The 26,089-nt window shown below is 41.1% G+C and overlaps 1 protein-coding gene across 1 annotated transcript in view; it reads left to right on the forward strand.

Annotated features, from left to right (window-relative positions):
* Positions 1-491: 491 nt before the first annotated feature.
* Positions 492-26,089, forward strand: part of TRAF3 (TNF receptor associated factor 3) — a 69,944-nt gene continuing 44,346 nt past the window's right edge. Inside the window, exons 1-7 of the mRNA XM_066552507.1 lie at positions 492-596; positions 832-966; positions 1,568-1,623; positions 15,119-15,260; positions 16,020-19,302; positions 20,539-20,758; positions 21,600-21,743. The gene's annotated coding sequence lies outside the window, so the exon portion shown is untranslated. The remainder of the gene's footprint in view (positions 597-831; positions 967-1,567; positions 1,624-15,118; positions 15,261-16,019; positions 19,303-20,538; positions 20,759-21,599; positions 21,744-26,089) is intronic.

The raw sequence follows: 26,089 nt of genomic DNA on the forward strand, positions 1-26,089 counted from the left end.
TTCCCAGTGGCACTTTCTTTGTTTAATAAACGCTGTTGTGTTCGAGGCGTCTCTTTGAGCGGGGCTGCTGCACCTCCCTCGGGATAGGCAGGGGAAGCGAGCGGCTTTCCCGGAGCCCCGCGTCCCGGCGCCATCTCCCGCGCCCTTCCTTCCCCCAGTGCCCAGCAGCAGTGCCCGCCCTCCGGCCGAGCCCCCACGGCTCCGCCGGCACCACGCCGGCCCGGAGCGGGACGCGCCGTCCCCCGCAGCCCAGCCCGCGCCTCCTCCCCCGGGCGCGGGGCCCCTTTGCCCGAGTCGTGCCCGCGGGAGGGGGGTGACAGCAGCATCAGGTGCAGCCGGGGCCAGCGGCCAGGGCAAGCCCGGCCCCCGGCTGCCGCCTGCGCGCTGAGCGGCTGTGCCGGGCCCGCCCTCGGTAATTGGGAGGAGCCGGGAGAGCAGCGGGCTTCGCCGGGGATTTCCAGCCCGAGCGGGCGGGAGAGGAAGTGCGGGGCGGGGGGAGACGGCGCACAGCGGTCGGGACTTTCCGCCGGGCTGGCGGTCGCCTTCGCCCGGCTCCAGCTGCCGCCCGCCGCCCCGCTCCCCGCACACGCTCGCAGGTAGGGCGGCCGCGGGGCTCGGCTCGGCTCGGCTGGGCGGCGGAGAAGGAGGAGGAGGGAGGGCGGGAGCTTCGCTGCCGCCGTGGCGGCGGCTCCCGCGCGGGGCTCCGGCACCGGCCGCGCTCGCCTGCCCGCGCTCGGGCGCTCCGGGCAGGGAAACGGGGCCGGGCGGGCGGCGGGAGCCGGGGGCGCTCCGGCGGGGGCACTGAGCGCTGACCGAGGCATCTGCTGCCAGGCAGGGGCCGAGCGCGCTGCACCCGCAACCCGTGCCGGGACCTCGGCGGCGGCCGGTGCCCGGGGATAGATCAGCCTGCGGCGGAGCGGCGCGGACTCTCCTGCCCGGACGCACTCGCACTCCAGGGCTTTGCAGGTGCCCCTTTTCGCTTACTTATTCCTGCCTCCCCCTTCCCTCCCCTGCTCCTGTCGCTCTCTGCCCCGCTCCCCGCGGTGCGTGTGCCTGTGCGGGGAGCGGAGGGAGGCGAGGCCGGAGCGGAGCCGGGAGCCGCGGCGGCGCTTGCGGCGTTTGATGTGTCGTTTGAATGCAGAAGGCTCGCTCGCTCCTGGCTCCCTCCATATGCAGTGCTGGGGGCGGGCCGACGGCCTTTAAAGGGGCATTGCCGGCAGCGCCGCGCCTGGCGCGGAGCGCGGTCCCGGCTGCGCGTCCCCCCGGCTGCCGCTGCGGCGGAGCCCCCGCCGCTCCCCGGCCATGGGGCTGCGCCCGGACCCGCCGGAGCTGCCCCTCGTCGGCACGCAAGGAGTTGTATTTTCGCAAAGTCCGCCTGCCTGCACTGGCGCTGCGCTATCCCCAGCTGCCTGCCGTGAGCGGAAAGAAAAGTGTTTTGTTTTCACGCCATTCATTTCATGCGCTGATTCGCGACGCCGCGTTTTAGCGCGTTGAATGAACCGCCGTGTTGTAGGTCCGAAAAAAATCATGAATGTTTAAAAGTTTATACTGAGTCATTCCTCTGCAGATTAACCTATGACTGACTCATAATCTGAGAACTGCAGTGGCTTGTAAAATAGGAAGGTAAGGCATTTATGTATTGATTTATTTGTGTCTTTTTGAGTGCCTGAGATCTGAATTACCTGTAGAAAAACAGGAGAAATAGTATTAATGTTAGGAGGCATAATCTCATGTTCTGCCGATCAGAGCAGCTTGTGTGTGACGTGACAGACTGTATGTGCTCCTCCGCGTGGATCTTTAGCACGCATTAGGGCATCTTTCATCTTTTGCTGTTTCTGTTGTAGTAAAACGTGGGAAGTTCCAGTGATACAATTCGAAATATGCTGTCTCTGGGTCTGTGACTGCTCTAGCTCGTTGAGATCTGAGCCTTATATACTTTATATTGTATTTTACATGTTTTCTATTTCTTGAGTAGAACGGTGTGTTTTTCCTTGCAGATTTGTCCCATAGGATGCACGTAGCATTATTGAGCACTAATCTGGACTTGCATTCATAGACTGGAAAGGAGTTTAGTGCATGATGCAAAGGTGTACTAGCAGTGTCTAGCTTAGGCAAATGAAATAGTATAATTTGAAGTAGGTAGTAAAAATCTACATTTAAAATGGCTATTGACTTGCCTAGAAGCCTAGATTAAAAGGTTGCACCGATGGTTGTTCAGACCTAGAGAGACCATACCATATACTGCATGTTGTCCTTTCAAACGAGCCATTGGCTCATACCACATATGGATTGAGATCTAAACGCTATTTGTGGTGATTAGGGAGAGGGCTATTCATTTAAGGTGAGACATACTTGAACATTTGGACGGAACCAGTTTTTTATGGCTGCACTGGGAAACCCCTTGTCATAGAGCTTGGTAACGGAAACATTGATGTATCATGAGCTTGGGCATTGCAAGCAGGCAGCACTAGGGGGTTTTAAAAGTTGGGTTGTTCCAGCACAAGAATGGTAGGTGTTTTACTGAAATATGACTTGGTGAGTTGTTTCTAATAATAGCTGGACCTAGAGTATAGAATCATAAAGTGCATTCAGTATCAGCACAAATTAATTCTAATCCAAAGGGGGTGCTAAATGACTCAGTCTTTAGGCTTTCCTGAAGTCCTCCTGTAATTAAGTTTGATGATACCAATTTTGAGAAACCATTCTTGCATGGATTCAGAGAATTTGAGCATCGTGTAAGCATATTTACTGTTGATGCATCAGCATCAGTGACCAAAGATTATTTATGAAGTCTTACTAGTCCATGTTAACACGGTTTGTCTTTTAAATGATCTTGGGATCATGTTGTATTTTAGGTCTTTTCATTGTTCTTGTCCATAATGAACACTTAAGGAGAGAAGAGGAATGGCTTCTTGGTACTGAAGTCCAGCTGTTCTATAGTAGATATGGCAATGCTGAAAATACAAAAAGCCAAAAAACCTTGATTTTTTACTGATAAGCAGCTGATCATAGTTCTTCTTCAGATGAAAAGGCAGTTTAAAAATAAGAATGACTTAAATCTACTCTAATACCCTAAACCGGCCTTGTATGAATAGGTATTGTAAAAATACAACATTCTGATCTCTTATCTCTTATTTCTTAGATGATGTAGTTACTGGATTTTATTAGAGTTTCTTTATAATGATAGTATTTCTTAGTTGAAGGTACTGCATCTTATGATGTGTGAAGATTGCTCATTAGACATTGGTTTCTGGTATCTGTATACTGGTGCACAGTTCCTTTAAAGAACTACCAAGGATTGAGTTTGTGTGTGTTTGTTTTTTTTTTTTTTAAGCTGTGGATACTTTCTGAATAGAATGCTTATACTTGAAACCTCCTTGAATTTTTGGTGTATGGCTCACGAGCGCCTGAAGTGGTGGGAGAAATTGGAGATTTCAAAACGAAATATGGGGAAAAGAAGCCGAGGGAGGGAGAGTTGCGTGGTTTTGTGTAGCAGAATAAAGGTGTGATTATAGCACAAGAGGGAGTGCTGTACTTGCACCAGGTTTTATCTTAAACTTTTTAACCTGTGGTGGTGAAGTGGTGCTGTAGAAACTACAGTATTAAAGAGCTGGCAGAGAGAATATAACTGGTTTCCCAGCTCTGCCTGCTGGAATCCCATGCCCTCATAAATGGATAATTTAAATGAGTATATTTAGTTTTGACAAATCACAAACTTTTAATTTTTTTCGGTCTTTTTTCTTATGGCAGGAGGAGGGACTAGAGAATTGGGAGAAAAAGGGAGTCACCTTATAATGAGCTATCGTTAGGTGCCCACAATGTAGGAAGATGTGTTCTCTCTCTCTTTTTGTAATGGGAAAGAAGAGAAAAGGAATTAAATGCAAAAAAGCTCTCAGGATCTCTAAAGGAAGTAAGGAAAGTACCCACTGGAAACACCTTAGAACTTAAGGAGAAAATGAAGCAAAAGGTGATTTGGTATTGAGAATTCCATATGTGTGTGAGAGAGGGAGAGGTATTTATGTAGTCTTTGAGGAGGTTTTTGTTTTCTTCATGTAGATCTTCTCTTCTGGAGCCCTCACGGAAAAATATCGTTGCCACTGTGACTTCAAATTGCTACTGACTGTTGGCTTTGTAACTAGGTTAACAGGACGAGTGTCTCTAAAATTATATACAACAACTGTAGGTCACTAATCCTCTCCACCCCCCAAAAAATGTTAAGCCTTTGATTTCTATGCTGTTGTTCTTCCCTGCTGTTTTTGCTCTGCATGTATAACATGTGATTTCAGTAGAATTTCAAGTTCTGCTGTTCATCTAGTCAAGGCAGCAAAGTCTCAACATGTTTGTGTGTGCAGAAGTTCAGTATTGTGTGTGTGTGTGTGTGATGGATTCCATCCCCTGCTCACTTCTTCTCCTGAAATTTGGGGTGTTGTGTACTTGGACATCAAGATTTGAATTTTTGCTGGTTGCAGGCATTAGAACCTCAGTAGGCATAGCAGGAATGCCTTAAGTTGGAATATTTCCTAGTTCTGCTATTATTTTATATAGTTTCATAAAATGTTAATTTGTAAAATAGTTTTCTTTGATGTGTAGAGGAAACATTCTGTAGATTATTTGCCATGATTGCTACTAATTCTGTAGTAATTTAAATGTTCTGAAGTGAATCTTTTCATGCACAAATAGTAAACACTTCTCACAAATATTTGTGAAAGAAGTCATGAATCTTTCATTTTACGTGTTTTATTGATGACTGTATGGTAGCTCATAATTAGAAAAATTTAACATTTGGAGTAATACTGGACTTCTGTCTCATGTTTTGGTTTCTGCATTAATGTGAAAAACATTTTTTTGTAGATAAGTACGTACATGGAAGACAGGCTCAAAATGCCACGAGTCTTTACAGCTTTCTTAAGTGTCTAGGAAAACAAATAATTTGGATTTCATCTGTCTTGAAAAGTGTGTTGCAGATGCTAGTGTAAGATAAGTGCCTTCCTGGCTGCCGCTTTGTTCTTGCAAGCTTTGACATCTATCAAGAAAGAGAAGATGGTCCACTGCAGGTGCCAGTGTAAAACCAGGCGACCTGGAGGCTGGGCTTTGGTTTTCTGGCATTCCTGTAGATGTGTGTACTGAGGCCTTCCAGTCAGGGCCAAACCAACAAGGGGCTTTGATGTCGAAGTGCTGAGTGATGTGACATCATGTCCTAGTCCCAGGGGCAGAAGGGGGATTCCAGTCCAAGTTTCCTACTTCCCTGGGGAGCATTCTCATCATCAAACCACAGGCCAGTTGAGAGTAGTGTCACTTCCTTCTCTTGAAACTTTTTGCCATGCCAGGAAAAATCAAAACTCAGTGTGCCTAAGAAGCAGAGTGAGAGGAAGCATGATGTCTCAGTCAAGTGGTTAGGACTTTTGTTAGGATTAGCAGGATGAGTAAAGACTTAGAGTCTGCTGATGCTTCATCCACTGTTTTGTTTATTGTTTTCTCATGCATTTGAACTTCATGTTCTTCCTGAGGTTATTAACCTTGTCAGGATGTTTTCTTAAGTGTGGAATATGTGCTGGGAAAGAAAAGAGAAACCTGGGTGTTGTGCAGGTTTAGGTGGTAGTTATTTTCAGAACTGGGGTTCTGAAAATAACTTTGATGCAGCTAGTGGCTTGTTTTGTGTTTAGCTTCTTGCTCCATATACAGACCATTTTCCCAGTCTGTAATAACATGGGAATAGCGGTACTTTCCTATGATCTGAGGACATAAAAATGATGAGGTGCTGAGACCCAGCAGGGCAGTGCAAGCGTCATCTGTTGATAAAGTGAGTGAACTGCAAGTGCTGAGGGGAGGCATCCAGTCCTGGCTCTCTGCAGAGCTGTGCTGTCCTGCACCGTCAGCATCATGGCACAGGAAACAGCTCTTGCTGTGCTCTTCCATTGATGCCCACAGCAAACATGCAGTGCTCTATGAGGCTGAGTGTACAGGACAGAATTTTTTCAGTGGTAGTTGTTCCCATGCTTGTACTTATTCCTGGCTTTCTCCTTTGAATGTTCTAGAAAAGTAACGTTTTCTTACTTATTTTATGGAGCCAACCTGCATGGTATTTGTGCCACTTTGTAGCAGCAAAGCTCAGCTCATAAACCAAGTTTTAGCGATGTGAATGGATTTTGTTTTGTAACCTCATCTCTGTACATGCGAGAGAGAGATAATTAGAGCAATTATTAGAGGTTTTTATAATGAAGATCTTGTGTGCTGCACCAGATTGACTGTGCCTACTCTGTGTCTTTACCACAGAGAGGAACCTTGTGAGAGTGGGTTGCTTGGTGTGTTGAGGCTTGTAAATTAATGACTCGCAGATGTAAGTCTTGATTTTTGCACAGGAAGTATAACTTCATAATTTTCATTTAACTTGTTCTTGTTTTAATCTCCTTCAAACCATCCCAAGTGACTCCTCTTCCTGCATTTAAGCTCTTCAGTTTCCAATGGATTGCTCTTGTCCATGCTGTGCTTCTCTTCCATCATGTTTTTCCAAACAGTATAAAGGCTCTTAATTTCTCCAGCTGGTCCTTCTGATTCTTAGAAGTGACTTATATTGACCTGCTTTCAATCAGATTTCTCGCAATTTTGGAGTTGCTAGTGGATGACTTTTCTTCTAAGGTGGTTTCGTCCTTGCACTTGGGCAAAGTAACTGCAGTCTCCCCTTTACTTCCATTTACATAATTCTTTTTTTTCTTGAAATACCTGTTTCCAGGATTGTACCTATTTTCACACTGTGGCAAGTAATTTCTGTTTCACTTTTCTTTGACCTCTCTGTAGCTACCTGCTTCTGTGATTCCCTCTCTGCCCCACCTCCCACTCCAGGTGAATGAACATATTGTTCTCTTCCAGGTCACCAAAGATACACTGCAGTGTACCCTGCTGTTGTCTGAAGTACCTATGTCTATGATTCTACACTGGTTTTTATTCCATCCTTTGCACTGTCTTCTGTTCATCTCAAGGATGTTATGCTTGGGAATGTTTTTATCATTCCAGCTGTTGTGGTTCAACTTGGTTAGGATACCAGTTCCAGATTCAGTAGATGAAGGTAAAAGTCCTTGTGGTTGTAAAATGCCATGTTCTCAAAATGTTACCATTTGGTAGTTTGAGTAGGAGGAGGTTGGATACCTAAATAAATGAAGACTGCTGAGTTGCATGTGTGCCTCTCTAGCAGTTTTGGAACCCTTTGATGCAGTAGTATTTTCATTGCATTCTCCAATTTAGTATTTTGGTGGGGAGCAGGGAATAAAGGATTTGTGCTAACTTCATTTGAAATTAATGGCATGCAATATCCCTTGAAGTCAGTAGTATCCTGTTCTCTGTCAGGAGTTGAATCATATTTCTATCTACAGAACCTGAGCATGCTGTAGTTCAGATTAGCAAATACATCTCACTACTCACCCATGGTGTCAATATGTGATGGAAATGCCAATGAATCCTCTGCTGTAGTTCAGCTAGTAGATATTGCTGTTGTGTTGCTCATACTGTTTGGCAGGTGGTTTCTGTAGCAGTTTGGTTTTGAGCATGGACAGAAGAATTCTCTTGCAATGTCTAGGAAGATAAAACAAGTTTATTATTATTTGAGTATTGGATTTCGTCAGATATTTTTCACTAGTTGGCACCACAAATTTCCCCTATTCCTCTTTCCTTCTTGCAAATTCCTGAGAACTGCACTTTCATTTTGAAAAGGAATATTTAGACATGCAACTCTCAGTATTTTAGCCAGTAACATCTTGAGGGAGTTTTGGGGAATTTACTGTTTTGGTAGTTTGTGTGGTTTGGTTGATGTTTAGTGGTTTTTTTGTTGTTGTTGTGTCGGGGTTTTTTTGTTTGGTTGGTTTTATGTGTGCCTTTGTTTTCTAGAGACAGATTTAAGACAAGCAAATAAATATCTACCCACTGCATTCTGTGTATTTTTGCAGAGGAGACACTCTCAAAATAAATGAGGAAGAAGCTTGGAATTATCCTGTTTGTGTAAATAAAGCTTTTAGTACATGTAGCCAAAGTATGATGCTGTAATTTTGCAGAATTAATGACTAAGATTTTGGTGGTGTTTTTGTTTTGTTGTTTTTGTTTTTTTTTTTTTAATATGAACTCTCAGTATATTAGTTGACTCTTTTGAGATGAGCTTGGGCAGAGAGACTTTGAAAGTCCTCTGAGCCATACATAAAAAGGCACTTATTCCAGAACAAGTATCCCTGTGCTGAGTTAATTGGAAAAGTTCAATGTAGTTGAACCCTTACTTACAGTGTTGTGATTTATATAATGAACATGGAGGACAAAAGGCAGTGAAGAAAAACTCATTTCTTACGCGTCCAGTTATACATGAGTTCAGTCACGTCTGTTGGCAAGAGATAAATGATGGATGTTTACAGCAGGCATCATGCTGCACACTTTATTGATGCTTACAATAAATTGCTGCACATTTCCCATAGGGTGTTTTGTAGCAGGATTGCAGCCTGAAGATGTCTGGGAATGCATAACTTCATAACATCATCTTAGGTTGGGGTTTGTCAGTGTTCTGTACACTTCAGAGGTAGTGACATTTCTGTTTTCCTTTCTGAGGGCAAGTTGAAACATGCCTAAGGTAGCTGGAACTGCTGCACGGTTACTGTTGTTTGGGGTTTTTATAAGTTTCTAACTAAAATCTTCCTAAAATCTTATCTCCTGGTTAAACAAAGGTCTTGTGTACTGAAGAAATTTCTGTATGAATGTAATGTGGGTGCATGCAGAAAAAAGGACCATGATTGTCTATGGAGAAATGGTCTGGCTTCTCTTTAGCTAATCAGATTTTATAGGGTAATAATTAGGCCATGTGCTAAAGTACCAGTTGTTAACATCTCCAAACTCAAATATTTGTCATGTTAAAGAAGGGGGAAAATTGGTGAGCTCTCCATTAGGTGGTGCTGCTGGGATTGAAATATTTATATACCCAATAGAATCTGGCTTCTGCCTAGAACTATTTCCGTGTCTGTATTTTTCTTTTTAAGGTCTTCTCTTTATTAAAATACACTTTTCAAAGACAGGAATACTTGCTAAGGTGTGGGTTTTTTTCAGTTTGAAGTGATTAGATAAAATACTAAAAAGACAGGCTGTCATCATGGGAAGGAGGTATGGAAGGAATCAATCATATGCTTTTTGTGTGGGTGATTTAGATTTTAGCAGCTGCCTCTGTTGTAGCTCTCATCTGTGCAAGTGTTGACTCCATTATATTCATACCCTGCTGCCATGTAGATGGGGATACTGTAGCATTAAAGAACTGCAGTCTCAAGAAATATTTGATATAAAAATCCCAAAATTAATTAGACTATTACAGCAAAAATGCTCTGGTGAATCTTTTGAGTTCCTATGATCTCTTTTACCCTGTCTACTAGCATTTCATTTTAAAGAGCCGTGTTGTAACTTAAACACATCATGATGGTATTTCTTTGCCTAAGCCCTGACTGACTACTGACTTTAGAAAAACCTAAGGGAACAAAGATGGTGCCTGCACACAGAGGCACTGAGTACCATCTTAAATGCTGTAGGTTGTCCCCTGTGGTGTGAAGTTGATGCTCAGAAAGTATGAGATATGGCTAAACTCTTTATCTGCCAGTTCTACACAGGACTTGGCATCTGGAATTGTACTAAGCCCCTGTGATTAGACCCTTGACTCTCTCTGCAGTAGTTAGAGCTGAGATACGAACTAAATTAAAAGTGAATTTGTTCAGTACTCCTTGCTGGTAGGATTGCTTCAAAGATAACAGAATGAGGTTGCTGAGGTCTCTAAATTCTCCCACACCACAGGGCTGTAAGTAGAAAAAAACCCCAAACTTAATTTTTAGAAATGGTGTTGGCCAAGAGCAGTCAAGTTAGTCACAATAGGTTCTCTTTTCATTACAGGCAGAAGTATTTTTAGTGTGATTTACAGAATCAAGGTAACTATAACCAGCTAGCAAAAAAAGTTTAGTAGCATTAAAAAGCACTGAACAAGAAATGCAAGAGATGCATTTTTTCATGAGAAACTGAGACTAATCCTATTTTCTTTCTTTTGAAGAAGATGTAGCATAGCAAAAATCCACTTCTTAGAGTTAGAAAGTTTAAATAATTTCAGATCTAGCAGCTGGAAGCCTAGCTTAACAGTCTTGACTTGAGTTTAACAGCTGTTGAAGTGGTGTGAGAGAGCCAGTGGGTGTCACATGCTCTCTTTCTGTTTTCAAAGAGAAATAGAGAGGTTTGCAAAAATCTTGGTTGGCTTTCTAACCTTGGCCAGGATTAAAATGTGTGATTGTCAGATGCTGTTAGTTCCTCAAAAGATAACAGTAACTAATATAACAGGTTCAAGTTATAGGCATGGGGATGATTCTTCTTGATCTTAATCATTTATTTTGGAATAACTCAGTGTGATAAGTGGAAAAATGGACAAATTCTTGTGTGAGAGAACTTGGCCATTAGTGTTTTATCAGTTTGCTAATAATAACTTAGAGCTGGCTAATAATGACCCTTAAAGGGGCAGTTAGAAGATAGCAGCTGTGATATCCAGCCATACGACGTCGTATCAAATGTGAACTTGTCATTCCTTGGTTATGTGATTGCCTTGGTGAGTGAGGCCACAGCTGAAGGTGGAAACCAATCAGGAAGGAAAAAAATTGTGCTTGGTCACCTTGAATAGAATGCCTTGGTTCAGACATTGTCCAGGGTGGTGTGTGGAGAGAAGGCTGATAGTATTCTGCACTTAGTAGATACATAAAAATTAACAAAACCTGGCCTTGCTTCCTCCCTTCTGCCTTGAGTTCGAAGTGGTTAGGAGACTGACTCTATTCACAGGCTAAGATTTGACAATTAACAGGATTTGTCACTGCATTTTGCTGTGCTTAGACTCCAGATTGAGGAATAATTGTTGCTCCTACAGCCAAAATGGCATCCAACAGCATATCCTATGTCATGTTGATCAGAGAGGATGTAGTCAGGGCAGGGAAGAAGTGACAACATATTGTAGTGTATTGAGGTTGTGTCTTGTTTATTTTTAGGTGAAGGAAGGTAGTGAGGGGAGGCCTAGGGGGAGTGATGAGAGGAGGGTTGTGATACACCCATCAAAAATGAGTGGGATGGTATATTTCTGCTTAAAAACCCCCCAAAAATTAGTAAATAAATGATCAAACAGGAGATTTTACATAAATGAAGGATTTTATTTGCACAGGTATCTTTTGAGAAATGACTATATGTCCCATGTGCCTGGGCAAGAATTTATTGATGTACAGGAAAGCTCTTGATAATAAATATGGATGGCTGTCCTGAGTTGTTAAATGAAATGCTAGAGCCTGATGTTAAGACTAGATGCAATGTGTCAGGCTTGATGTTGTTACTGACAAAATGAAATCATGTATCTTCATCACTCAGAGTCGGCCCAGAGCTGCAGAGTACTGGAAGTCACTTTCTACCTTTAAACCTAATTTAAATCACTGCTGATCATGAGTTCTGTGTTATATGGTGTTGTGAAGTAAACTGTAAAAACCATGATTTTGTCATATTTTAGGTTTGGGGTTGGTTTTGTCTTGATTTGGTTTTTTTCACTACTGCAAGCATAGCAAATTTCAAGGAAGAGGTGGGAAGGCCAAATACAGATGTACCAATATCTTAATGTTGAAGTCAGTTACCAGGGCTCAAGCATCAGAGCCTATTGCCAAGTGTTACATACATTAAATGAGATAGAACCAGAGCATTTAATGAGTGTTTTAATAACATTTCTGTATGGCCTTATTCCCTGTTAGAGCTCTCTGAGCCCATATGATGCATTCCTTTAACTGATGTCTCTCTGTTCTTCTGGTCTCTACTAATTTTCCTGTAAACAGAAATATTTTTAAGAAAGCTTTAATATTTGGATACAAGTGAATTTTGAGGTGATGTTTCCCTACAGCTACCCTACTTATCCAGGTGTTCTCTGCAAGAGTAAAGAGGCTAATTTACTATGGCTGTAAATTAATACAGAAGAGTTCAGCTTCCATTGTTCTAAGATGATGAAGGCTATTAATCTGTTTTCACTAACTAGGGTAAGCAGTGACTTGGGGTCATTCTTCCTGCAGATACCCACTGTGGTCAATCACTCCTCTTTGACACTATCACAGCTTTGCTGTGACTGTGGCAGAACTAGTTAGACAATCCAAACTAACTTTAGAAGAGCAGGCAGTGTGAGAATTGAAATGAGGCTGGTGAATTTTCAGCATTATGTTAACTGATAGAACTGATCTACTGCTGCTACTGAATGAGGGAGAAATGCATGGGGGTTAGAGATGTTGGAGTGTTCCACGTGTTAAACCAGGACCACTGCCTGCAGTGTGCCCAGATGTAATTGTTTCTGGTGGCTGTCTAAACACAGAAAGGCTTCAGGGCTGTTTCCAGTGTGTACTCAGACTTGGGGGTAGTTGGACTGGAGGTGTGCAGTCTGAGGAGCCAATATGCCTTACAGGGCACTTTGTCTGCAGGCAGAGCACTGTAGGAGGACACAAGTCTCCATTACAGAATTAGGAGTCTTTCAGGTGTGGAGTGGTGTTCTGCCTGCTTTCATCATCTCCTTTTTCTCATTCACCAGAGGCCTAGAGCAGGGGCTGTTCTATAACACAGCTGTTTGTTGCTGCTGCAAGGATTTGTTTTTCTAATTCGTCCTTTATTTCTGCTCTGGGGTTTTTATTAGTATTTTATTTCTTGTGTGATTGTTTTGTTTGGAGATTTTTTTACTAATTTGCACTGGGAATTTTTTGTTTCAGATTACTGTACTGAGATTCTTCCCTGTACCATGTGGAGATACAGCGTTAGAAAAGAATTACTGAAGCTTCTCTGCCTTTATATTCCTATCTGAATCGAGGCAATGGGTTTTATGGTGTTACCTTAGCTTATAAGAGTAGCTCCAAGGGTTCTGAGCTCTGTAGGGTCATCTTGCAAAGTAGCAGATTAAGCTTGCTCCAGCATGATTTCCAGATGTTTAGCATTGTAGGAAGAGCTGTGCTTGCTCTTGAGATTTAAGTGGAAGACCTGAGGCAGACCCACAAAGCCAGTATTTTTCTGGCTGTAGTTTTTTAGTGAGGCAAATCAGGAGTGCAGCCTGCCAGTTCATGGAGGGTGAGGGCTTACATCCATGTGTGGATAAAGATGGTGAAGTCCATGTAAGTACAGCACTGTCAAGACTGGCCAGAAGAGTCTGATTGCAGGTGAGGAGCAGTGTTCACTATCCCAGGAAACAGCTGTGCTGCTCTTTGCTCTCCATATGAACTGATGGACACGTGGGGAACTGTGCTGAGTACCCTAGAGAATGCTTTGGTAATTACCACATATTGCTTTTTACTTGAGCAGTGCAGCAGCATTGCTGGTCTTGGTCTGCATGTGCAGGCATAGATTTTAGGCCTTCAGATGAATGAGTGCATCAGCAGATCACAGAAAAGAGCATGCTTTCTGTTTTCTGTTCTGCATGTGCTTTTTTGTCCTTCTCCATAATTACAGGTTGGGTCTGTTGGGCAGTGGAGGCAGCCCCCATCACTAGGTTTCAATTCAAAAAGAAGCATATAGTTACTTGAGTCAGAAGACCTTTCTCATTCATTCTTCTGTCCATCAACTGGCTTTTGCTGGCAAATACATAGGTAAATTGTTTATGAGAAGAAAAATGAGATGGGATGTCTTGATGTACTGTGAGGGATGAGAATGTTTCAGTAGAACAGAATACATTAGAAAGGATTTGCATCACCAAAAGCTGATAAAAAAATAAGAACTATAGAAACAGTTGCTCATATATTGCATTATGGAGTGCCAGCACTAAGGGTTGGCTGAATATGAACTTGATTTTCTGAATTTGAGCTTCTGATCATGTGTCCCTCTGAATGCTTTGTGGCCTGCTAGGAAAGTTGTTTTGCACTGTCATGGTAATAGAATTATACTACTACAGTACTGAAACAAATGTGATCTCTGTGCTTTTGAAATTTAACACATAGGCTTTAGTTTATGAGTAGCTTTGTAATTTAAAGTCTCTTTTAGAGCTCTGATCCTGATACTTGTGCATGTATGATGCATGACATTTAATTAAAAAATATTCATTCAATTTCCAACTTCCAAAAAGTTGTGTGATGAAAATGCTTACTATTAAGTATCATTCAAAATATTTTAAAAGCAGCAACTAAAATATAATTTGCATTTTTAAATTGGTAATTTTTAGCAGATTAAGAGGAATAATGTAACCTGTGCGATGTTTTGAATTTACTCTTCGGTTTTTAAAGATAATCCTTAAACTGTTGTCAGGCCTCTGAAGACTGGGGAAGGATTCCTTCATTCAAGCTACTTTAGTTTGAGTAAACTGGATTTTATACTGTAGTGGTGTTGCAGCATGTTTTCTTTGTTAAAAGAAGGAAGGAACTCCTTTCAGTTCTTCATTGACTAATGATTCTTGGCTCTCTTATTAACTTCTGCAAGTGAAAATGGAAGAACTAAGATAGTATCATGCTTTCTTGTAAATACCTTCTGACTGGCTCAGTAATTTTCTACAAGAGTAGAACTGGTTCCTTAAGCTACTTCAGTTCTTAGTGTCGCAGCTCAGAAATGGCAACAACGTGCTAACCAAGATTTTATGCTGGCTAATATGTTTTAATGCCATTTGGTGGTAGTCTAAAAGCTACCTCTGTTTCCAGTGTTCACATTTCCATCCTTTAATATCAGAGTGTCTTTCCTGTGCTGAGAAGGTTGAAGAGCAGTAGAGCTGTGTTGTGAAATGGAGTGTCATCTCAGATAGTTTCTTTTCTTGGTTTTGGTTTAGGTTAAGAGAAGTATCTTTACATCTGCAGTTTCTGGAAATTTAAGAACACTGTGAACCTCTGGCCAATAAAAATTTTCCCATTATGTAAAACATTCTTGTAGATATTGACTCACTGATGGCTTCCTCCATGAAGTAAACAGACTTTTGCAATGAATTTTCGAGTGAACTAGTAGGTTTCAGTGCAGCTTTTTGATTTGCTGTAGTTTGTTATGGTTTAGTGCAGCCTTTACCTGCTATTTTTCTTTTTTTTTTTGCCTTCAGGCTTGTGAGAATTGTTTCTATGTATTAATAGGAGATGCTTGAAACCGACTTGACTTGTTTGTTTCCCAGCAGGAAAGCCTAAGTGCTTAGGCTTTAACTGAATCAAGACCAGCTCTCAGCAGTGGGAAACAATATATTAATCTATCGGAGCACAGACTGCGGGCTTGTGTGTCACTGGGGTTTGTGGTGGGCATTTTTTTCATGTGAACAGGTAGGTAGGAACGATTCTTCTGCTGTGTATGTTTTTAATTTGTATGTTGAGAAACCTCGTGACAGTTGTGTGAGTTGGGGTTTTTTTTGGTGGGATTTTTGGGTTGGTTTTTTGTTGGTTTTTTTTTAGTATTAGTATCATTGCATGACACCGTAAAGTACCTCATTCTCCTTTGCATTTTCGCATCTTTAAGTTGATGATATTTATTTTACAAATCATCTTCAGTGCCTGGGTTTGGTTTGGTTATGAATGAAGGTGATACCTCAAAAGTCAGAACAAGTTTCATTCTCATTTCTGTAAATAAACCCTCATGTAGCATTGCTCTGTCTCGTTGTGTGCTTTGCACACAATCAGAATGGACTTTTTGGCAAGTTCTGCATTCTGCCTGATGGACTTAAGTTGCATGATAGTATATGGAGGCTGGGTTTTTTTGTTTCATCAGTTGTACTTGCAAGGAAGGTAAGCAAATTATTATCTCTATTTCACAAAAAAATCTTCCCCTCAGATGTTTGATTTCAAATAGATTAAAAATATGGTTAGAACTCATAGGTGGTAACCAGCTTCCTCAGTCAGCCACAGCCTAATTTGGAAAACTGCATTTAACCTTACTTGCAAGAGGAGAAAATGTCCTGAATCCTTTAGAACAGTACCTTAAATATGTTTGGGGTTGTGCTTTCCTTCCTTGTTCCACTCTACTTTTTCTGGAGTTTAAAAACAAATTATGCTTCTAAAAAAAAAGTTAGTCCTGTTTGCCTTCAGTTTAAGCTTTAAATTAGGAATGGATAAAAGAAGTGAAACGTGCTCCTTTCAACCTCTTGAAGTGAACATAGGAAATTCTTCAGTCCTTCAGGTGAGTGCTGGGGGTTGTGGCTTTGCAGAGGAGCAGCAGGTGATGCTCTGGGACTACTCTGGGGCTTTTTCCTCGGAACAGGTACAGCTTTTTATAAAGCTGGAAGGTAGAGAGGCTCTTTCAAAGTTCTCTGTGGAAAGGGATAAAAAGTAAGCTTTTTGCTACACTATCGCTAGACCATATGTTAAGCACTGTGACTAAGAACTTCTTGTTGGTAGTAAATTATGTGAATTAATGATGGTGTTTATATACAGAAGTTCATGTTCTTGTCACAATAAGTTCTGTTTGTAGGTTCACATAACAGTATAACAAGTCCTTTTTAGGTTGTGATCTAGAAGTAGCATCTGAAGGATGCAGGAAAAGGAAGTAGTCTGCTGGAATGGTTGAACACTCTTTTGGCCTTTTCTCTTTCTCTTTTACTCTCCCACACAGGACCATGAACAGTTTATGAAGCAGACTTGCTATCTTTCTGTAAGATTATTTTTTTTTTCCCTTGGCCACGTCTTCTAAGATGGTGCTAGTTGTTTGGTGGCGTTTTCCTAAGAAATCTTGTGTGCCTCTGTGCTGGTATGTGAATGCCTGCCAGAAAGCAACTAGGCTATCCATGGCTGTCTTGAAGTAATTTTCACTGCCCTGAAGCAAAACAGGTTAGGAAGTGTTAAGGTGCTAGTCTTCGACTAACTGGAGAAACAAAAAAAGTAATTAAAGATCTTATTTTCTTATTTATGTTTGGTTTTTAAGGGAAAGGGATCTTTTTAGTCCTTCTTCTTCCCAACTTTATCAAGATATAATTGTTTTTGTGTTCCTTATTTCTAGTTATTTTTTCACTTTTGACAGTTCCCAGCTTAAGACTGGAGCCCTATTATACAAGGTAATACATATGAAGAGATGGGAACTTGGTAGGTGCCCAGGTAAGATCAGAGAAGGGGGATCTGTTCCTCAATAAAGGAGAATAGAAGTATGCAGAAGTGCTTTAAGTCACACAGAAAGTCTCTAATAGCTTTTCTGATTTCGTTCTTCTGTTTCAAAGCCACCAGGCCTCTCTTTCCCCTTTTCATATTTATGATTATGTTTTTAAAATGTTGTATGTCATGTGGTCTGCAAACCAAGGAAGGGATTTGAAGCTGAAGATGATGACCTTTAGTAGTAAATTCTTTTCAATAGATAAAAATTGAAAATAAGACTAATTAAAACTTTGTTTGGGAGCCTAAACTGGGTATATATTATCTCCTACGGGAATGTCAGTGTTAACTAAGCCATGTTAGAAGAAAAATTTTAAAGTTGCTGTTTCAGTGCATGGGAACTCAGGAGCCCCTGCAAAGAGTAAGCAAAGGACTTGTGCACAGCTTTGAGAAGTTAATCTCCCATCTGTTGGTCGGGGAGTGGGTAGTAGTTGTTTTCATTGTATCTGAGTCTATACCTATGTTGCCCATTATATTGGCCTTTTAAGGGAAAGGAAAACCTTCAAAGATGCCCCTAAAACCAGCCAGCCTTAGCACTGCTTTGATCCAAACCCCCAAAGGATGCATCTCCCTCCAAACTCTCCCATTTCCTTTGTGCTCATGCCCATATAACACGCTCTCATTGCTGCTACTGCCCCTCTCCTGGGGGCTGCACAGGAGGTGAGGAGGTGCCAGAGGGCTCTGGAGGGTTCTGAGCTTTCCATGTCATTGCCAGCAGGTGCTCAGCCCTGCCTAATGTTCCAGTGAGGCTGAACCAGAGGGGACTGGGCAGGATGCTCCCCCAAGGAGGACCTGGGTCTCCAGGAATAATAGGTTGCTGATGGTAGGCAGCTGGGATGAGCTAAAAGATCTGGCCTTGAGCCTGGCTCTGCAGGATGCAGAAGGAAGGAGGGGTGGAAAGCAGTGATGAGCCTGTTGTTTCCAATGAGCCAACAACTGGCTGATTGACACCAGGGGCTCCTTGGGCTCCCTTTGCTCTAAAACACAGCTGTGGAGAGCGGAGGGGGATGGAGGTAACTCAAATTAGAGATTAGATTTCCAGTGTCCAGAGAGGCAGTGGGCATAAATTAAGAATAAAAAAGATAAAATTCCCTCTGAATACAAGAAAAGCTTTTGGCTGGGGTTGTGCTCAAACACTGCAACAGGCTGCCCAGTGTGGTGGTAGAGTCACTCTCTGCAAATCCTCAAAACCCGATGGGTGGCTGTGCTGGGTAGCTCTGCCTGATCCTGCCTGGGCAGAGGGGGCTGGCTTGGGTGGTCTCCAGATGTCCCTTCCAACCCCACTGCTTCTGTGAAAGCTTCTTTGATATTTGGATGCATTCTTTTGCTGCTGTTGTGGAACACTTGGGGAATAATTACAAATGCCCCTGCTGGGCACTTGTCTCACAAAAACTGCTGTTGTGTAATCATGGCAGTTTTAATTGTATAGGGAAAGCATCCAAGTGCTAAGTAGTTAATTGACTAAACTCCCCAATTTAACAACCAAAGCAAAAAAATCCACCAGTGTCTCCCCCTTCCCTGAACTGAGAAAACACCAAAACATCCTAAACCTTACAAGACATTTTGATTTTAATCCCTTAAAATAGTACGGTTATGAGAATTAAAGGTAGCTTTATTATAACAAAATTGTTTATTTTCCCCTCATTCACTCCAGTTTTTCCACAAAGTGCTATCCTCAAATTATTCTGTGAAAAAGGAAATAAAAAGCAGGCAGGAACATGAGGAAGAGCAGGAGAGAAAATGCTAAGCAATCCCAACCAAACTCTGCAGTTTATGCCTTCCAGCCCATGACTAGGAAGTCATGAGATGATCTGAAAGAACTTTGCTGTAGCTGTGTTTCTTTGCTGGGCTCTTTCAGCCCTCCCCTGATTGCATTTTGCACAGCCCTCAGAAAGACTGCAGTGCAGTAGTTGGCAAGGAGGGAATTACTAGGAGGGAAAATCAAGCTGTGGTGGCTCCTCTTGCAGTGTGGTGTTGCTGAGATCTGCATTTTGGAGGAGGTAATGAACGGCTGCTGTTGGGTTTCCAATTCAGAAGTCTGGAAGTTTGCAATAAAAAAAAAGGATGTGGATAAGTTTCCATTAAATGTCCCTAGAGTGTGCATGGCATGCTGGACAGCCACTAAGCTTATTGGTGCAGTGGTTTGGGTTTTCTTCTTGATACAAAACACCTGCAGTTTCTGCCTAATGCTTTGTTTTTAATCCTCTGTGCTCAGACAGTGGAGAATAAGGTAAGGTACTTTTTGTTGACTAACATATAAAGGATAATGAAAGTAATTTCTATATGTTGTAGCATGCAACAATAACTGTGCTTGTTGGAAAGTAAAAGTTTTGATTGCCTTTTTTATTGCTTGTAATTCATTGAAATTCTTTGTAATAATTTCCCTGAATTATCTAGTGTATTCAAGTTGAGAAACAGTTATGTGTACTTCATTAGTATTAAAAGATTCTTTTTTAGTCAGTTTTCACTTTGGTTTTCCAATATAATACAGAATTATTTTCAAGATCAATTATTTTCAATTGTTCTGAGAATGTTCCTTTTTTATGTTAATCTTAGGACCTAAATCCCCAGTCCTTTCTATGTCTTACCAATATCTTTGGATTTTTTTTTTTATGCCAGATTTTTAAGGGCGTAGCACTGTCATAATGCTGTTCAGCTGTGGAGTGCACTTGTTTAGTAAGAATGAAACTTTGGAGGCACCTTAATTCTCTGTGGTTTGGAAGGGGTTGGTTGTGTCTTGGGAGGGAAAGGAGAGGCTGAAAGTGCAAAACTCCCTGCACTAAATTTGGATTTATAACTAAGAATACGAAGGAGTAGTGGCCCAGGGTCATTGGTATGATTGGTGTCTGAAGTCAATATCGGAGCTAAGAGTTTTAGAACTTCAGTTTTTTGCTGAGTTAATATGTAAATGTTTAGTACAGAAATTTGTGCTACTTTCATGACACCTGTAGGTATAATGGGCTGACTTGTAATTTATATACTGTTTTGGTGGGGAAAGCGTGAAGTTGCAGATCTCCTTTTTCTTTGAGTAAGCATTTATTCTTGGAGCTTTCTGTAAATCTCAGTGCTGGGCTATTTTTCCAGGTACTGTGTTTCTAGAATGAGCCAGATTGAGCTTTCATTGGCCTGTGTGTGTTTTGCCAGAATCTGTAACCACTCATTAGCACATTACTTACTATGATTGTGGTCCAAAGTAGCATTGCTGCTGCTTTGTTAGCAGCAGTAGCCTTTCCTTTCCGCTTCCCGAGGACCAAAGGTGAATTGTAGCACATGACCAAGATCAAAAAAAAAAATCAGAAAGCCACAAAACCCCAGTTTTATAGCCGTGGAAGTTTGTGGCATTCCTCCTTTGTGGCTATCTTGGTCTCATGTTACAAAGTCCCGCACTTCAGCTGTGGCAGGGGAGCGAAAGCCCGGCGCGTGTAGGGCCAGGTAAGCATTTCTGTGACACTGTGACCTTCCGTAGCCAGCTGTGTGACTGCCGAGGCCGAGCTGTGTGACTGCCGAGGCCGAGCTGTGTGACAGTGACTGCTGAGGCCGATCCTGTCGCCAGCTGTGTGCAGGATGGCAGCGGGGAGCGCGCTGCCTGGCCGGGCCCTCGCTGCCGGCCTGCTCCGGCCCGCCCGCCAACGTCGCTGCCCTGGCACCGCGGAGTAACCACAGTGCCCTCCTGGACTCGGGGCTAGGTGGGTGCAGAGTTCACTGACAGCAGTTGAGCTGCTGAAATTCCTGTAAATTCCTGTGAAATTGTGATTTGGCTCTGTATTGTACCTGGCCAGGTGAGGTTGCTGCTGTGTGCTCACAAAATTTGGCCTTGACGTGTAAGGGTGAGAGAGGCCGTGGGGATGTCAGGCTTTGTGTGGTGGTGACCTGGGCATTGTGGTAGCATTTGTTGAACTTCGTGCATTCTTAAACATGACAGTATAGATATTGATGAAGATTTGTATTAATTATGCTCTTGGACCATTTTCTTCTTTTTCTCTGTGCTTGTAAAAATTCCAGGATCAAACAAACTTCCCCAAGCTAAGTTGGGGAAGGTCACTTGTAATGACCTCTTGGAATATTGTTGTGAGGTGTTCCGCTTTGCAGAACACTTAATTACTTTCCCAGAATTGAGTTGGTGTTTTCAAATGGTATTTATCAGACTTTCCAAGAAAATGCTTTGAAGGTTTTCTACGGTCTGTAATGACCCATAGTGTATCTGGGTGGAGAAGGTTTTTTGTGTGCGTGAAAGCAAGAAAATATAGCTGTGGTTTTAACTGTGCATGCCCTCCTTTAATGCTATTTTGTTGAGTCATTTGTGAGCAATAGTGGAGGAGAAGAAAACAATAGTTTAAAAATCATGTTGATATGCTTTGTGTACTGTTCTTTGTTATTTATGTTATGTATAGGTTATTTTTAAAGTTCATCATTAAGAATTAGTTTGATGGTCTAATGAAGCTAAAGAAGTAACTTGATGGATTCTGAGAAGCCTGTTAGAGTGTTTTTGAATGAAGGTAATGTAACTCAACCTCTTTCTTTCTTCAGGGCAAAGAAAGAAACCAGACAGACTGTAGCAAAGCTCCTTTTATTGGCAGGAGTAAAGAGAGCCCTATCAGAGCACTGAGAAAGCCTATTCTTCTTTCTTCTCAAGCTACGGATCAAATGAGATTCAAATAAAACGAAGGAAATGTAAGCAATCAGAGAGTCTTCCAAATTTGGGGGAGGTGTGGGAAGAAAAGTATACAGATCTGATCAAGAAAGCTGCTGCATGGACTTTGGAAATCAAGAGTTTTTATTTAAGCTAACAACTCAGTTTTTAATATTGTACTTTCTTCAGTTGTCTGTGAAGGAGAATTTTTACATGAGAAGGAACATATAATTTCCAGACTGATAGAGTTTACCTGTTAGCAGGTAATTAGGGAAGAGGTTAGAAAAAGCAGTAAGAACAGAGGCTGGGCAAGAACTGTAAAGGATTTCAACCTTTATGCCATTCTAGCAGCATCTGTGGTATCAAAGAGGTATTTAAATGGGAAAGGGTCCTGTAACCTGTTTTTAAGGTGAACCTTTCCTAAGGTTAGAGCCTAAGAAAATACATACATTTATTGGAATTGTGTTACTGTGAGTTTGGACACTCACCTTTAAACTTCTAATGCTTGTAACTTGACTTGTGTGTTACCTGAAATTGTATTCACGTATATGGCTTGTTCTTCAGTGGCACAGAAAGCCACTGCTTTCTGTGGCTCTGATATGGTAAAATCCTTTTGTTTTTAATGTAAGTTTTATTTTGGCTGCTAGGAAAATTCTCACATCTGTCAAGCATGAAAAATTGACAGCATTGGATAAACTCTGAAGGAGATTCATTTGGAATTACAATTTTATATACTTTCAAAGGTTTCTTTTGCTTTGTGTTTGAGTACATGGCTGAACTGGGCTGTACTCAATCCAAACTTCATAAGCTTGCTAGGTACTGGTTAGGAGACAAATTGCTGTTACATTTATTAAGGATATAATGATTTTATTTGTTTTCCTCCTAAAGCTTGAGTATTTGTAGAAGAGAACATTTTACCTAAGCAGTCTTTCTACTGCCGTGATGTAGGTGCTTGGAAATCTGTTTTCCTTTGGTTTTAATTCTAGTCATGCACATCATATTTCCTCCTCTACTTCAAAAATGCAATACAGTTCTTTGTGAGAATGAGCAGTTATTTTGATGACCTTGGTCTAAATTTTCATGTGCAATCCTTTCAGCAATTCATCATTGCACTGCTGATAGGATGAAAAATAGATTTTTACGATATATTCCCCTGGCATCTGTGTTGTTGATTTTTTTGTAGTCCATCAAAGTGAACCTTGAATGGAGTAGTGGAGAACTTGATTGGAATTACTGGTCAAAACTGAGCAGATGAGAGAAAAAAGGGGCTATATAAAGGAAAGTGAATGAATACAAAAAGTTTGTACTAAGAGAGACGATCTCTTATGTGCCTATTACATTCAGCTTAGGCCACTTTTAAAATAAAATTATCTGGAGATGGTTTTAAAAAACTGGGTGATGACATATCATTAAAGATGTAAAATTTTCTTGTGGGAACTGAGAGAAACTTAGGATTGTCCTCTCTCAGCTGAATTTAAGATACTATGGATTTGCCTTAATTACAGCTGTTACCAGCCCTCTGTGTTTTGTTAGTGCACTGATGAAGTCCCTTATTTCACTGAGACACAGAGGCTGTTTGGATTGATAACAAAACCCATCCTTGTTCCAAAGTGGAGTAGCCTTCACTGTAACTAATCTCAGCTATCACCAGCACAGCTGTCAGTGAGTAAGTATAATTCTGGTGCAGTCAATACCCTGGAGAATAAATTAGCAAAGTAGTAAGACCATGTAAAGATAAAAATGCAATGTGAGTTTACATATACCTAGTTTAATTATTTTTTTTTCTCCCTGAATAACTGTCTTGGAAAATGGAAAATTGTTTTTAAAAGCCCCAAGACAAAGCAAACCCACTTTTTCACACTATGATGCTTGTCTAACCTGTAGAACTCACTGTTCTGATATAACACTAAGAATTTACTGCTCTTGGCCTCAAAATAATTGCTTGTAGATTTAGCAGATGTGTAGAGGAAATAGAAATCCATGACCCATGCTTAACAGAATCTTTGGAGCTGTCTTTCCCCCCACCTCTTTTTTTCCCCTCTTGCCTATCCACTAGTGTATTTTAGATGTTGTATAATGATGGAAAAGAGTTCCAGGAACTGGTTTGAGCCTGGCTTTATGGATCAGCATTACAACATTTTTAGTGTATTTTGTGACTTTATGCTATATTGCAGGAAGTGCATTTATAAATATTCTGAATTTGATTAAGTTTGACACTCCTTTGGGATCTTCTAAAGGCAGCCATAAAAGAACTTCCAAAACAGTGAAGCAGGTTGAAGAAAGGATTCTTTTCAGAAACATTTATAATGTTAAGGTGGTAGTTCTCCTTATATAGAGAGATGTAGGTTTGTCTTTAATATTACACCTAGTGTTTTCAGGTCCTGAAATTGCTTCCTAAGATAACAAAGCATTGGTGTATAGTTTAGTTGGAAAGTATCATGTTAAGAAAAAGAATCTCTTTTGACTCTTAAGAAGTGTGGGCAAGTTATTTCTTTTTATCCAGACTTCTAGAAGGGTTTAGAGTGGTGACAAATCTCACTAGAAGAGTCCAAAAATAATACTTCCTACTGATGTAGAACACTTCAGGCCAGAGATGCTATAAAAGGTAAGCAATGTTTTGCTTATTACACAGTTTAGGGAGAGAAACAAAGTGATGAAGTCTTAAAATCATGTAGGAATTCTGTAGAATTGATGGGGGAAAAAATCCACACTGCTGTAATATTGGAAACTTCATTGCCTAGATACAAGTTATTTGCAGGAAGTGGGAATCAGCAGTCTTTCCTCTGAAGTGTCATTAGCTGTGCAAGATCCTGTAAGCTCTAATCTTAGGATGTAAACCCCTTACTCTATCAGTGAGTGTCCTCTGCATACTTTTAAATCTGGCATTTGCTCCATTTGTAAATTACTCTTTCCATTCTGCATATCTAAACTGTGCCTGTGTGAATCTTCATAACAAGCAGATAATTCTTTATAAGCATAAATTTTCCAAGGAATCTGAGTATTCTCATTTAGTTTCTAGAGTAGCACCTGGAGGCTTTCAGGTTTGAATTTTGAAAAATAAAAGTGCATATTTAAAGGTTAGATTGCCATTAATACATTAAACAGAATTGCTTTATTAAGTATTTATTTGGTAGAAGTGAACATGATTTCATTAATATTAACTAAAGAAACCCTCAGGCGATAAGCACGCAAAAAAGAATTTTCAGCTAAAACTGTCAACTTTGTATTCCAAATCTGAAGACACATCTCTTTAAGGCCTTGTGGATGGTGTGGAATGCACCAGTTTTAATGTGTTTCTGAAGCAGCAGCAGTACTGTACCATTTTATCAGAAGTTTCTTTGAAAGGTTGCTATGGCTTGTGTTAAACTTTTTTGGCTGTGTAACAGGGATAAACACTTGGTTCTGGGTAATAATGTGAAGTTCAGTCAGAAAAATGTGTAAGTTACTTTTACAACCTCCATACTAGGTATGTTGTAGAAGGATAACATCCTCATTGATTTTTGTTAATTTTCTTAATCCAGTACAAGGGAAACCTTCAAAGGGACTTGGGGTTTTTTGGTCCTTAGTAGTGTCCTGTCTGACCCAGGGCTGTAGAGGTGCCTTGTTCTCAAGATGTCAATGACATCTATTGATCTGAAACCTCCAGAATTGCAGTTGTTGTAAACCTGCAGGCAGCAAATAAAATATTTAAGGTTGGCAAGTCAAAATAATACCATAGTTTGTTACCTGGCAAAGTAATCACAAAGAAGAGGTAGAAACTAGGAGAAACTGTGAGAGAAACGAGGAAATTGCATGCAGGTTCCAGGTAAAAGAGTCTTTCAATGACACTTTCCAGCTGGAATAATGAGCACTGTCATACACCAGCAGGCATTTGTGTCTTACATGCATTTGGCTTCCAGTAACACATTCCTAAAGTCTGCGTTTACTGCAGGAGGAAGCAACATGCTCCTTCCTTTCTTACATTGCTGGGAAACATGTTTTGTGAATCTAAATTTTCAGTTAGGGAAAACACAGCTTTCTCCATGAGCATCTTAATAAAGGTAAGAAATGCTTTAGATAGTGGTGAATGTGAAGTTGGGATTGTGAATACTATGACAAGTCTGGGTAAAGGGTCTGCGACTTTCTCCTGAAAACTCAAGTTCAATAATACTTTTTTACTAGAGCTATAGAAACTGAAATTTCTAGTATAACTAGAAGTTCTAGCACAAGTTGTTCAGAGGGTTTTAAATTTTTTTAATGTATTTTTTTCCATCTTCCAGAATTGTACAGTGTAGACGGTGAAATCACTGAAGTTAAACTGACTATCACTACATTAAATAAAGTGGATGATGGTTTTTTTCCCCTCACATTCTGATAAATAATAAAATATAGGCAAATGAAAAGAGAG

The sequence above is a fragment of the Molothrus aeneus genome, chromosome 6, assembly GCF_037042795.1.
Source record: "Molothrus aeneus isolate 106 chromosome 6, BPBGC_Maene_1.0, whole genome shotgun sequence".
Lineage (NCBI taxonomy): Eukaryota > Metazoa > Chordata > Aves > Passeriformes > Icteridae > Molothrus > Molothrus aeneus.